The sequence below is a fragment of the Schistocerca piceifrons genome, chromosome X (assembly GCF_021461385.2).
Source record: "Schistocerca piceifrons isolate TAMUIC-IGC-003096 chromosome X, iqSchPice1.1, whole genome shotgun sequence".
In the NCBI taxonomy this organism is placed as follows: domain Eukaryota; kingdom Metazoa; phylum Arthropoda; class Insecta; order Orthoptera; family Acrididae; genus Schistocerca; species Schistocerca piceifrons.
Window position 1 is genome coordinate 222,144,046 of NC_060149.1, and position 11,147 is coordinate 222,155,192.

Below are 11,147 nucleotides of genomic sequence, written 5' to 3' on the forward strand. Positions count from 1 at the left end.
GGAAACAGATGCAAGGTGCATTGAATTCCGTTAATTGTAATGATATTCAAGAATCATATCTCTAACTTCTGGCTGAAAATGAACATGAACTACTATGAAGAAGCCTAGGTACAGATCTTTAACGGCTTTCTACACAAATTTCCAACTAATTTCTTTTTGTCTCTTGTCTCGCGTGTAGTGGAAATGTTAAACCGCTAAGTTCATTGCGCTTTCATATGACGTTTCATGCCCACTTGTTTTCCTTTAAAGTTTCAAATTATAGTCCACTTCAGATACTCAACCCTCAAACGATTCACTGGGAATGATATTGTATTTATATAAGATACTCCGGGCTTTTTCCCATATCAGTTTGTGACTGCCAGCAGGTTTTATCAAAATTTGCCACGATTTATCCCCCTCCCCCCAAATCCTTATCCATTTTGAGCTACCGTAACATTTCGAATGACTAAGAGGCAGAGGGGTCGATAAACTTTGCCCTTCCTTCGTTATTTTAAAAGCATTTTCATGTTTCCCAAGCTCACGGAGGACGTTGCTATCCCACCTTAAAGAACAGTTAGAAAGCGCCAATCTGTTTGCGTATGGTACCTTTAAGAAGTATCTCTTTTATGTGCGATTGCGTGAGCCAATGACGAGAGACTCGTCGATGGCTCAGACTGTTCTTCACGTTTAATTTACAACGACATTGTCTTGTCCCAGTGTCTGCCTTGTGTGACAGGAGAAGTTTAGTGTTTAACGTCTTACCGAGAGAGAGCTCATAAAGGCGAAGTGTTCGCTCTCGGGTCTGGCAGCCTTTTAGGCAAGGAATCGATATTCGCGTTAACTGACACTACACAGGTTATTTTTAGAGCGAGGCAAGTAGAGTATGATAAATGTGCTGTTGGAAACGACAGTATCTACCGAGTGTGTCTGTCCGTCCTCTTGGACTCAATTTTGTTTTGTTCTATATCTAAGTAGTCTCGTTACTCTCAGTCCAAGTTATCTGGCTGAGTTAGTATACAATCAATTTAACATAACAATTGGACCTATCAAGTAAATTTAAACTACTTTTGTTTTCCTGGCAAGAGACGAGGTATCGAGATGAAATCCCACTCGCATATCAACAACTGTAAAATCTGTCATGCTTGTAGTGAGGTTCTTAGCACGCCGGAGAACATAAAACTGTAATTTGAAAAACTAGGTACAACAGTTATGTCAGGAATGTGGGATTTCGACTGTGTCTATCTCTTAATACAGATAGTGGGGTAAATAAGAAATCATGATTTTTTTCGTAATTTTCAGAGGCAAAAACCTAGAGTTACCGGCTCTCTCGGCATCTGTAGTAGCCAATGATTCTATTCTTTGACGAAATGTGAAACTGTTAATCTCTTTCATGACGGACCTGAACACGTATACGATGTGACTGAATAACCTGCATAAGACAGTGATATTGTTGAGTGCGCTTGAAGTACTTTTATTGAGATGTGATGGTTTAAAGAGCATAAATGCTTTTGCGATAGGTTTTTCTAGAGCAGTTTTAAAAAATAATGATGATTTTTTTTCTACTGCACTTGGTCGGCGAGTACAGGGACAGTTAATGCTGTTTGCGGATGACGCTGGAGTTGTCGTCCGATGATGTTCCACATGGGTGCAAATGGAAGCAGAGAAGTTGATTGAGCACGCAAAAACAACATATAGACGCTCTATAGAATATGTGGATTACAACAGTGGTATGTGGGCGAGCGTTATCCTGTTGGAAAACACCTCCAGCAATGCTTTTCATGAATGGAAGCACAACAGGTCGAATCACCAGACTGGCATACAAATTTGCAGTCAGGATGCGTGGGATAATCACGAGAGTGCGCCTCCTACCATTCGAAATCGCACCCCATATCATAACTCCAAGTGTAGGTCCAGTGTGTCTAGCACACAGCTGGGTTAGTTCCAGGCCCTCCACTTACCACCTTCTAGGCAACACATTCCCAGAACCGACGCAGAACCAGCGTTCACCAGAAAACGCAACAGACCTCCACCCTCCACTGATCTGACGCTTGACACCACTACAGTCGCAAATGGCGGTGGTTTGGGTTCAGTGGTATGCACGCTATAGGACTTCTGGCTCGGAGCTTCCTTGAAGTAACCAATGTGTAACAGTTCATTGTATCACTGTGGTGCCAACTGCTGCTTAAAGTTCTGCTGCAGATGCAGTACGATGCGCCAAAGCTATACGCCGAACACGATGGTCTTCCCTCTCGACAGTACCACGTGGCCGTCCGGAGCCCGGTCTTCTTGCGACCGTACATTCCCGTGATCACCGCTGGAGCAATGATGTACAGTGGCTACATTCCTGAAAAGTCTTTCCGAAATATCTCAGGTGTAACATCCAGCTACTCGTAGCCCCATTACACGACCTCGTTTAAGCCCAGGGAGATGCTAATAATGGCATCTTTGTCGTCTTAAAGATATTCTCGACTAACATCAACTCACCGCGTCCGATCTCAAAGATAACTAACGCTGACGACCGTTACAGCGTGTAGATAAAGCAAATCTGATTTGCATCCTCATAATGGCGCTACTAGCGACTGGTGCGAAATTTAAATAGACGTCATCTTTCAGATGCAGTAACACACCTACCAACTTTCATCTATGCCGCGATTTTTACCCGTCAGTGTATAGTGGTTGGCACGGTTTCGATTCTTGCTACGGTTCTATGTCCAATTTTTGCATCGCTCGCTTGTTCGGTTTCATTAGACCAAATGAAGATCATGTTTCTTAACACCGTCTCTGGCAGACTGCTCGAACTACCTGATGGGCTAACTTCAACGCTAATTAAATTGAAAATTGGCCAACGTATCGATGTTTTTTCTTAACAAATAATTCTCAACACAACTTACGCCACAACACCCTTAGTAGCTTTTCACACTTTTTCTGACCACCCTGTACACTGATCACCCTAGATGTAGTATCATAACTTTTGTTTGTCGTCGGTTGGTATTTTATATGGGACCAGGGTTCCACACATACAATACCTTTTTCACATCGTAGATATCTAAGAAATAATAATTTTAATATGACAAATAGTATTAAAATGATATAATGAAATGATAATTAAATTGACACCCTAGCTGCAAACAGACGTTGATATACATCATTGGGGACATGTTGAAAATGTGTACCCTGACCAGGACTCGAACCCAGGATCTCCTGCTTGCATGGCTGAGCCACCGTGGTCACAGAGGATAATGCGCCTGCAGGGACTTATCCCTTGCACGCTCCCCGAGAGACCCACATTCCCAACATGTCCACACCACAACATTCGTAGTGCTCCTAATACCATCACACTCATTACTCGTGGCAGATTAGTCTACCAAGTCCCGTAAGAGTTGGGGCATAGCGTGTGCGTTCGCACAATGTTGGGAATGTGGGTCTCACGGGGAGCGTGCAAGGGATATGTCCCTGCAGGCGCGCTATCCTCTGTGCCCTCGGTGGCTCAGATGGATAGAGCGTCTGCTCTGTAAGCAGGAGATCCCAGGTTCGAATCCTGGTCGGGGCACACATTTTCAACATTTCCCCAATGATGTGTATCAACGCCTGTTTGCACCTAGGGTGTCGATTTAATTGTCCTTTCATCCTAGAGAAGCTGCACGGTCATCAAAGGCATCTGCTACCTTCATATATAGTTAAAATGATATAAGTGTATATAGTGACAATGTGAGTATGTAATACTGACTATGAACTAATAAAGTTGATACTAGTAGTACTTGTAATATTGCTGCTGCTACCGCCGCTAATAGTGATGATAATAATAATAATAATAACAATAACAGTAATAACGATAGTGGCGGATGTAAAAAAAAATTTAATGTTGTACAGAATAGGTGTTTTCTGGTATCGCGAGTTCTGGGGAAAGGATATTTCAGGAGACTGCAACAGATAAGAATACTGTGAAATGAGGAAGATCTGGCTGGAAAGAAGAATGTGCAGAAATAACGAGAGCGTGCAAAGACAATGGTAGTCACTGCTACTTCAGTGTTTTCTGAAGCTGCAGATGTTATTCAGTTCTCTAATGTAATGCGAGAGATTATACCAGAGTCAGGTTGTTACTAATGAAATCGACTTGGAGGGAATGGCTGACCAATGGAGAAGTGCAGAAGGGATTTTGCTCTGATGGGAACGGGTGTTTGTGTCATGTTGTTCAGACAAGAGGAAAGGAGAGATACCAGGGACGGTATACTATGATACGACAGTAGAGAGGACAGAGCATATGAAAATCTGTGCGCTTGTCGCGCTTGTCTGCGCATACGATGGTGTAATATGGTCAAAGAGTGGAATATCACAGATGTAACGAACACATGCATTCATGACTAGTTACAGGCGCTGTGAGCTTCCCTGTGGAACGCCTTGCAGGATAACGCCGCTGTAATCGATAATTGGTAGTATAAATGTTTGTACAAATATCTTTTCAGATCAAGATAAAAGAGCTTTTTATACTTTTGTAAGGCGTTCAGAGATGCTGATGCCTTCTTGCACATTGCAGTTACGTACTCTGTCCAATTTATATTTTCATCTATTATTACTCCTAGACCCTTTGCTGAGGGAGGGAAGTTGATATTTGTCCCATTTAGAATCAAAGATGGTAGGGATTGCCGATATTTCTGGCTACTGAGACTAGGATTTTGGACAGTTTGGCTTTAATCCTATATTTTATGCCCATTTTGATAGCTGTTTTCAGGTTTATTGTTTTTGCACCAGCTACTGGAGGTCATCAGCATACATGTATTTGCAGCAGGACAAAACTGATGAAAAGAGTATAAGACCTAATACCGAACCCTGGGGGACACCTGATACTGCCTGCTTCCATTGTGACTTAATGGTGCTGGACACGACACATTGCTGGCGAGACGTCAGGTATGAGCGAAACTACTGGCGATGAATTATGGCTTCTAAGTTTGGCAAGTAAAAAGTCGAAGTCGGCAGTATCAAAGGCTTTGCTAAATTCTGAGAACTACATCATAGTCGCCTTTTGTGCTTCCGTGGCAAACTTCAGGTCATCTGATACCTTTATTAAGACAGATACTGCGCTGCAATATTTACGGAAACTTGATTGGTACGAGCGGAACCACTGGTGATAAATTTAGGCTTCTGCGTTTGGCAAGTAAAAGGCTTTTGATACCGTTCCTCACAAGCGACTACTAATCAAATTGCGTGCATATGGAGTATCGTCTCAGTTCTGTGACTGGATTGGTGATATCCTCTCAGAGAGGTCACAGTTCGTAGTGATAGACGGTAAATCATCGAGTAGAACAGAAGTGATATCTGGCGTTCCGCAAGGTAGTGTCATAGGCCCTCTGCTGTTCCTGATTTACGTAAATGATATAGGTGATAATCTGAGCAGCCCCCTTAGATTGTTTGCAGATGGCGCTGTAATTTACCGTCTAGTAATATCATCAGACGACCAATTCCAATTACAAAATGATCTAGAGAAAATTTCTGTATGGTGAGAAAAGTGGAAATTGGCACTAAACAAAGAAAACTGCTAGGTCATCCACATGGGTACTAAAAGAAATCCGATAAATTTTGGGTATACGATAAATCTCACAAATCTAAAGGCTGTCAATTCGACTAAATACCTAGGAATTACAATTACGAGCAACTTAAATTGGAAAGACCACATAGATAATATTGTGTGGAGGGCGAAACAAAGACTGGGCTTTCTTGGCAGAACACTTAGAAGATGCGACAAACCCACTAAAGAGACAGCCTACATTACACTTGTCCGTCCTCTGCTGGAATATTGCTGCGCGATACGGGATCCTTACCAGGTAGGACTGACGGAGGACATTGAAAAAGTGCAAAGAAGGGCAGCTCGTTTCGTGTTATTGCGCAATAGGGGTGAGAGTGTCACTGATATGATACACGAGTTGGAGTGGCAGTCACTGAAACAAAGGCGGTTTTCTTTGCGGCGAGATACATTTACGAAATTTCAATCACCAATTTTCTCTTCCGAATGCGAAAATATTTTGGTGACACCCCCCTACGTAGGGAGAAATGATCATCAGAATAAACTAAGAGAAATCAGGCATCAATCGGAAAGATTTAGGTGTTCCTTTTTCCCACGCTCCCTTCGAGAGTGGAATGGTAGAGAAGTAGTATGAAAATGGTTCGCTGAACCCTCTGCCAGGCACTTAAGTGTGAATTGCAGAGTAACCATGTAGATGTAGATGTAGATGTAGATGTAGATTGGTATTTATCTAGTAAGCTGTTTCTAGTTACGCAGTTTAGTGGCCATTTTTATGGGGTGTGTCCATCCTTTGCCTTTATAACGACTTGAACTTTTACTGAGGTGTTGTGAGTGTCTGAGGAGAAAAGGCAGCCCATTCTTCCTCGACAGCCGAAATCAAAGAAGAAGATATTGGACGCTGGAGCGAAGTCGACGTTCTACCTCATCACTAACGTGTTCCATCAGTTTCAGGTTGGAACTCTGGGAAGGCCAGTCCATTTATGAATTTTGTTTTGCACAAACTATTCCCTCACAGATGCTGTTTTATGACAGGGTACACTGACACGCTGATACAATCATCATCTTCGAACTATTCCCCTGCTGTACGCAGTAGACAATACTGTAAAACATGATTATATCCTTCCACATATAGCGTTTCCTTAAGCGCAATGAGGGAACCATAACCTAACCACGAAAAACACCCTCATACCATAGCATCATCTCGTCCGAACTTCACTGTTGGCACTACATATGATGACAGGTAACATTCACCAGTTATTCACCAAACCCAAACCCTTCCATGGGATTCCTATAGGCTATAGCGTGATTCAACCTCCAAATCATTCGTTTACAGTCATCCACTGTCTAGTGTGGTCGCTCTTTACACTATGTGGAGCGTCTTTTAGCAATGACTACAGGAATGCGTGGCTTAAGAGGAGCTGATCGAAAACTGTACCCCATTATTTTTAACTCCCTCCGCGCAGTCAGTGTGCTAGCTGAACCGCTGGTAGCAAATGGTTCAAATGGCTCTGAGCACTATGGGACTTAACTGCTGAGGTCATTAGTCCCCTCGAACTTAGAACTATTTAAACCTAACTAACCTAAGGACATCACAAACATCCATGCCCGAGGCAGGATTTGAACCTGCGACCGTAGCGGTCTTGCGGTTCCAGACTGCAGCGCCTTTAACCGCACGGCCACTTCGGCCGGCGAACCGCTGGTAGCACTTGGAAACTTCCGAGTAATTCCTTAAGCTGGTTTCATGTAATTTTTTACGACCACCCTCCGCAATGCTCGATGATCCCTGTCTGTTAGTACAAGAGGTCTTCCTGATCTTGGTTTGGTTCTGGTTGTTCCTTCCAATTTCCACTTCACAGTCACATCACCAACAGTCGAACTGGGAAGCTTAAGAACAGTCCAAATGTTCTTAATGGATCTGTTGAACAGATAACATTCATAGGGTGTCCGCATACTTTTGATCAGTTAGTTAATTTAATATATCATTTGTGCGATAAATAGTAATGGTGTGGAGTCAGTTTACTTTCATATTTGCAAATTACACTACTGGCCACTAAAATTGCTACACCACGAAGATGACGTGCTACAGACGCGAAATTTAAGCGACAGGAAGAAGATGCTGTGATATGCAAATGATTAGCTTTTCAGAGCATTCACACAAGGTTGGCGTCGGTGGCGACACCTACAACGTGCTGACATGAGGAAAGTTTCCAACAGATTTCTCATACACAAACAGCAGTTGACCGGCGTTGCCTGGTGAAACGTTGTCGTGATGCCTCTTGTAAGGATGAGAAATGCGTACCATCACGTTTCCGACTTTGACAAAGGTCGGATTGTAGCCATTCGCGATTACGGTTTATCGTATCGCGACATTGCTGCGCGCGTTGGTCGAGATCCAATGACTGTTAGCAGAATATGGAATCGATGGGTTCAGGAGGGTAATACGGAACGCCGTGCTGGATCCCAACGGCCTCGTATCACTATCAGTCGAGATGACAGGTATCGTATCCGCATGGCTGTAACGGATCGTGCAGACACGTCTCGATCCCTGAGTCAACAGATGGGGACGTTTGCAAGACAACAACCATCTGCACGAACAGTTCGACGACGTTTGCAGCAGCATGGACTATCAGGTCGGAGACCATGGCTGCGGTTAACCTTGACGCTGCATCACAGACAGGAGCGCCTGCGATGGTGTACTCAACGACGAACCTGGGTGCACGAATGGCAAAACGTCACTTTTTCGGATAAATCCAGGTTCTGTTTACAGCATCACGATGGTCGCATCCGTGTTTGGCGACATCGCGGTGAACGCACATTGAAAGCGTGTATTCGTCATCGCCATACTGGCGTATCACCCGGCGTGATGGTATGGGGTGCCATTGGTTACACGTCTCGGTGACCTCTTGTTCGCATTGACGGCACTTTGAACAGTGGACCTTACATTTCAGATGTGTTACGATCCGTGGTTCTACCCTTCATTCGATCCCTGCGAAACCCTACATTTCAGCAGGATAATGCACGACCGCATGTTGCAGGTCCTGTACGGGCCTTTCAGAATACAAAAAAAGTTAGACTGCTGCCCTGGCGAGCACATTTTGCAGATCTCTCACCAATTGAAAACGTCTGGTCAATGGTGGCCGAGCAACTGGCTCGTCACAATACGCCAGTGACTGCTCTTTATGAACTGTGGTATCGTTTTGGAGCTGCATGGGCAGCTGTACCTGTACACGCCATCCAAGCTCTGTTTGATTCAATGCCCAGGCGTATCATGGCCGTTATTACGGCCAGAGGTGGTTGTTCTGGGTATTGATTTCTCAGGATCTATGCACCCAAATTGCGTGAAAATGTAATGGTTCAAATGGTTCTGTGCACTATGGGACTTAACATCTGAGGTCATCAGTCCCCTAGAGCTTAGAACTACATAAACCTAACTAACCTAAGGACATCACACACATATCCATGCCCGAGGCAGGATTCGAACCTGCGACCGTAGCGGTCACGTGGTTCCAGATTGAAGCCCCTAAAACCGCTCGGCCACTCCGGCCGGCGAAAATGTAATTACATGTCAGTTCTAGTATGATATATTTGTCCAATGAATACCCGTTTATATCTGCATTTCTTCTTGGTGTAGCAATTTTAATGGCCAGTAGGGTAATTTACAAATACGGCTACATGCTGAACATATTTTATAAGTTGTTTTGTTATATTTTATTTTATTTTTTATTAAATATACAGATTTGAGTTGGTAATTCCTGTCTATATGTCTTGTTGATGAGTTGCTGATTAAAGAAAATATGAAAACTTCAGCTGCTAAATTTCGTTATCTTAGAAATCGTTTGTCGGTTCACTGCAGCTGGACCTGGAAGGAGGACTGGAAACTAACAAAATGCTGTAAGAAGGAAGCTCTTCAGACCGTAGGAAGCACTTGGTGGAACGGTCGGGACGTGGGACAGCTGCCAGCCCTGATAGTTGCTCATGATCAGCATCGTAAACTTATGGTTAGCGTCCCCTTAGTGAAATAAAGATATATTTTTCATTATAGCAAAACGGTTGACATTTCGCATAGTTATCACTAAAATTTGTAATGATTTACTGCTAATAAATGTTATGACAAACGCTGAACATAAAATTCGTATCTCGTTTTATAGCATCTGGAAGGGAGCGTGTTGTACCTAAGGGATAGTATACCCGAGAAAACATTACGATTTTTTGCCGGTACTTCAGTGTAGCGACAGATTTTAGAATCACAGGCAGGAAGGCACCCCAGATCCCGCCATAGGCAATCTCCGATATTTTCTACGGTTTTGATATTGTTAGACACCAGCTTGCGTTTTGTGCAGCATTAGAAAATATTTCGAGTTCTACATATTTAAGGCTAGGAATATATTAATTCTTCAATTACTGGTTTTTTATGCCAAGTAAAATCCTACATGCTTTTAAAACTAATTATATAACGTGTCGCCAGTTAGGCCACAATTCGTCGATCGTGCGCCATCTTGTATCCTGAGAAAGGTCTTTTACCATGAAACGTGTAACGCACTGACGGAAAAAATCACAACACAAAAAAATAACTAACGTAGAATAACAAAATTTCTGGAATACATTTGTCTAGGTAACATAGCTAAGTTATTTAGATTGCAAGAGCACAGGTTAACGTAAGGGCGAGACAAGCCATTGCAAATATAAAATGCTGGTGCATTAATAACCGAAGTAACCACCAGAATGTTCAAGGCAAGCAAGAAACCATACGTGTATTTTGTTGTACAGGTGCCGGATGTCAGTTTGTTGGATTCAATTCCGTAACTGTTACAACACAAGGACGGTTAATGCTGTTAGTGGAAGACGCTGGAATTGTCGTCCGATGGCGCCCCATATGTGCTCGACTGGAGTCAAATCTGGTGACCGAGCAGGCCAAGGCATCATGTTGACACTGTAGAGCATGGTGGGTTACAACAGCGGTATGTAGGCAAGCGTTATCCTGCTGGAAGACGCCCCCTGGAATGTTGTTCATGAAGCTCAACAGGTCGAATCACCACAAAGATGTACAAATTTGCAGTCACGGTGAGTGGGATAACAACTAGAGTTCTCCTGCTGTCAAACTAAATCGCACCCCAGACCAGAGTTCCAAGTATGTGGGTTCAGTTTTTCTAATATGCACGCAGGTTGGTTGCAGGTCCTCAACTGGCCACCTTCTAAATAACACATTCCCATCACTGGCACCGACGCAGAACCAGGTTTCACCAGAAAACGCAACAGACCTCCACCCTCCACTGAGCTGATGCTTGACACCACTAAAGTCGCAAATGGTGCTGGTTTGAGATCAATGGAATGCACGTTACAGGACTTCTGGCTCGGAGCTTCATTGAAGTAACCGATTTGTAACAGTGCGTTGTGTCACTGTGGTTCCAACTGCTGCTCAGATTGCTGCTGCAGATGCAGTACGATGTGCGAGAACCATACACCGAAAACGATGGTCTTCTCTCTCGGTAGTGCCACGTGTCCGTCCGGGCCCGCACTTCTTGGATCCTACAGTCTCGTGACCACAGCTGCCAGCAATCATGTAAAGTGGTTACATTCCTGTCAACTCTTTCTACAATATTGCAGAAGGAACATCCAGCTTCTCGTAGCCCTATTACACGAACTCGTTCGA

The 11,147-nt window shown here is 43.6% G+C and overlaps 1 non-coding gene across 1 annotated transcript; it reads left to right on the forward strand.

The window, feature by feature from the left end:
• The first annotated feature begins 3,454 nt into the window (after positions 1-3,454).
• Trnat-ugu lies at positions 3,455-3,529 on the forward strand. The gene has a single exon. It is a non-coding gene; the product is annotated as a tRNA-Thr (tRNA).
• Positions 3,530-11,147: the final 7,618 nt, after the last annotated feature.